Source organism: Lolium rigidum, chromosome 1 (genome assembly GCF_022539505.1).
Source record: "Lolium rigidum isolate FL_2022 chromosome 1, APGP_CSIRO_Lrig_0.1, whole genome shotgun sequence".
Lineage (NCBI taxonomy): Eukaryota > Viridiplantae > Streptophyta > Magnoliopsida > Poales > Poaceae > Lolium > Lolium rigidum.
This window is the reverse complement of record NC_061508.1, coordinates 103,598,183-103,601,658: the sequence shown is the minus strand read 5'-3', so window position 1 is coordinate 103,601,658 and position 3,476 is coordinate 103,598,183.

Here is a 3,476-nt window from a genome sequence, read left to right as displayed (position 1 = left end):
CAGTGATGGGCGCGTATGTTCCTTCCGTCCCGGTAGGACTCCATCGTCCTGGACGAATCATACCAAATTATTTCTTATAAACAAGAATGGGAGAGAGCCAATGAATGGGCTAATGTTTACTTTGAGAGAGGTGAGGGGTCCTCTTTAGGGGGTCAAGGGGGGCAGCCGCTGCCCCTCCCTTGTCCGCTAGATCTTCCACATGGGATGCCTTGGGGCAGCCTACGGGAGGCCACTTGGGGCCCTAGATTCCACCTACATGGGCCTCAGAGATGCTCATACGGCCAATCCATGAGGGCTGCCTTCCGGGGGGTCTTGGGAAATTGGGAGGCCACCAACATGGGACCCTAGGAGGCCCATGCGGCCATCCTGGGAGGGCTGGTCATTGCCCCACCCACTCGGGCCTCTAGCACTCCTCAAACACTTCATACGAAAGTCCATAACCCTACTTTTCTCTCTCACAATTTTCCAGAGCAATTTCATAAAGTTCCCAAAACTATTTCGAACACCCCGGAATATTTCAAAGCTACCTAAACACTTCCAATAATGTTTCTCTCTCATATTTAGTGCCGGATCAAATCTAGTGTACCTCCAAAACTATTCCGATAACATCAGAATGACTCTGATACTTCACCGATATTATTTCGATGTCGCCGGAACTATTCTAGACATTCTTTCAACCATATGCGATATATATGTAACGATTACATGAAGTACATATACACCAGAGAACATTTATTGTGTGACCCTGTGTCAAGGTTAATTACTCACAAACATGACTCTTAAATCCTTTCGGATCAATAACCAACAATCGGGACCGCGACATCTATATTAGATCCTGTGTGTGCACTAATAACCTTTGTGATATCTTATAGTACCAATCATATTGATTCTTTATATTCTGAATACCCGAGGTGAGACTTCGATATCCTCGTGATTCAACACGTACTTGATCACTATACCTGTTAAATTTTATCCAGTTTCATTCTCTTTATCGTATTGTATTCCGATGTCCTTATAATCCATGTTACAAAATGTCCGGCCATGCTATTTGGTGATATCGTCATACTGACATGGGCCCTTAGTATCTCTCTCCTTATTCTGGAGGAGCAATTTCCACTTTTTAAACACCAAGTCTTCATACATTTTTTCCAACATATATGATTGCCACCTTACGCATCTCTGGTTAAAGTAGACATCTAATAGCATCCAATAAATATATTCTATAATAATATTCGTTGATACTCTCATGGTCTAAGGATTTGTTTCATAAGATAGAACTTAAGATATTACTATTAACAAGGAATAACGTCTCATAGTATATCTACAATAAAATGGTCGGTTTAGTACCATTGTTCTTCCTAATAACAATGTACTCCATTGTTGTTGGTATCTTTGTTACACTTAACCATACCTTTTCGATAAAGGGAATATATTAATATCATAAAGATACCAATTAGACCTAGTATGCACAGATCCCAAAAAAGCTAAAAAAAAAGTCCGGTTATAGTGTTCTAGTCCATGTAACAGTAGCAAAAACATCACCGAGTCAACACCAGATGTCCAAGTTTTCAAAAGCCACACACCCAAGAAGGTAAAATTGCACAAGTGTTGTTGTTGTCCGATCAAAGATATTAGGTTTTCACCCTGAAGAAACTTACTGCTCTGAAAACAATGCCATCAACAAACACATTGCCAGGCACAACGAATTAAGGCCAGACATTTGACTTTTACCCTGAAAGGTAAGCCTTTGAACTTCTCATGTGTTGTTGCCCCCACTTGTATGCCGTTGCTAAAAATCCTGAATCACCAAGTTAGTCCTCATCGTTGTAAGGACTTGAACCACCATTACTAGTCGTCGGATCTTGGCTTCCATGCCATTCCGCCTTTGACTTCACCATGGAACAAAAAATACATGTCCGATTATGGCAACAGATAGCAGAGCTTCACGCTCGTCTCTCTTGAAACTAAATGGTCGGAAAAACATGGTTGCACACGACCGAATCCTATTCGATCCAAAAATCTTTAGGAACGAGGTGCCCAAGGGAGTCCGCTGGCGCAGCCTTTCGAAACTCGACACTCCAACCACATCAAGGAGGACAAGCATCAAGCAGATCTTCGTCTTGATGCAAGATGAACCGTAGGACCGACACCTTTATTAGGCAGAACGATGCCCCCCACTATGTCGCCCGCCGGCTCCCAATAGCAGGCCGGAGCAGCGGACACCGCTGCCACCACCCACACCATGCGAAGGTGAGGGGCTTAGCCACGCCAAGTCCCTCCGAACCATGCACCGTGCCATCCTCGTTTGCACAACGGCCGCCAAGGTCACCAAAGAAAATCAGGGCTGCCGCCCCGGCGCCTATCTTCGCCGCGTGCACCTTGTCGTTCGGGACCACCGATCTGCAGCAACCAGAGATCCCACCTCGTGGGGATAAAGGCCCGCACCATGCGAGGAGATGAAGGACCGCCGTTGCCAGCCGCAGATGCTTTGCACGACTTCCTCCGGCGGCGGCAGGGCCAGGGATAGAGGTGGCGCATCGGCGGCTAGGATCCGGATCGCCCGTGCAGCCCCTAGAGCGACGCGAGCGTGCGTATGAGTGTCTCCGTGAAACTATTGGATTTTCCTTTGCTATAGCTGACATAGGCATCCCCAATGGGCCTGCCGAAGAAGATACCTAGGGTTTACTGAAGGCCCACGACCCGAAGTTTTGCAAAGCCCAGAGGCCCAATCGGGAGATAGTTTGGAAAGATATAATTGTATTAGGAATATTGACTTGTAACTATTGCGGGACGGTTCAGAAACCCTCCCGGACTCTGTAACTTGTACATCACGAAACCCTCGGCTCCGCCTCCTATATAAGGGGGAGTCGAGGGACAAAGAAAGGATCGATTCATTGTTTTCACGCAACCCTAGTTTTCATAGCAGTCAAGTACTTTTCCGGCTGAAACCTTCGAGATCTACTTGCCCTCTACTTCCAACTAAACCCTAGTCTACAACTTGTAGGCATTGATAAGTTAATCCCTTATCAACTGGCGCCGTCTGTGGGAATTAGAGGCGACAAGGTTCTGATCTCGATGGCACGTTCAACATCTTCGGCGTCTTTGGTAGCAAGCAACGCGATGGAACGAGGTAAACAGATCGAAACCGCTCTTGTCGATTTTGTTCCTCACCCACCCTCCCATATGGATGCATATGCGTATCTGGAGGAGCCCATGGACATGGCGTTCGGAAGGTTCCACTTCCGCGTCGGGAAGAAAGGATCTCATCGACTCGCAAGATCGGATTCGGCTGGATCGGTTGCAGCTGGTTCCGATTCATCGGGATCGGTTTCATCGTTCGAGTCTGGCGATGGAGAGATTTCGTCGGCAACATCCTCAAAGTTTGCATCAAGCGACGAACTCGTCAAGATCTTCGGCAACATATCCGTCGGGTCGTCTGCGGACTCAAATATAAGCAGCGATTCCGACAGTGTCGA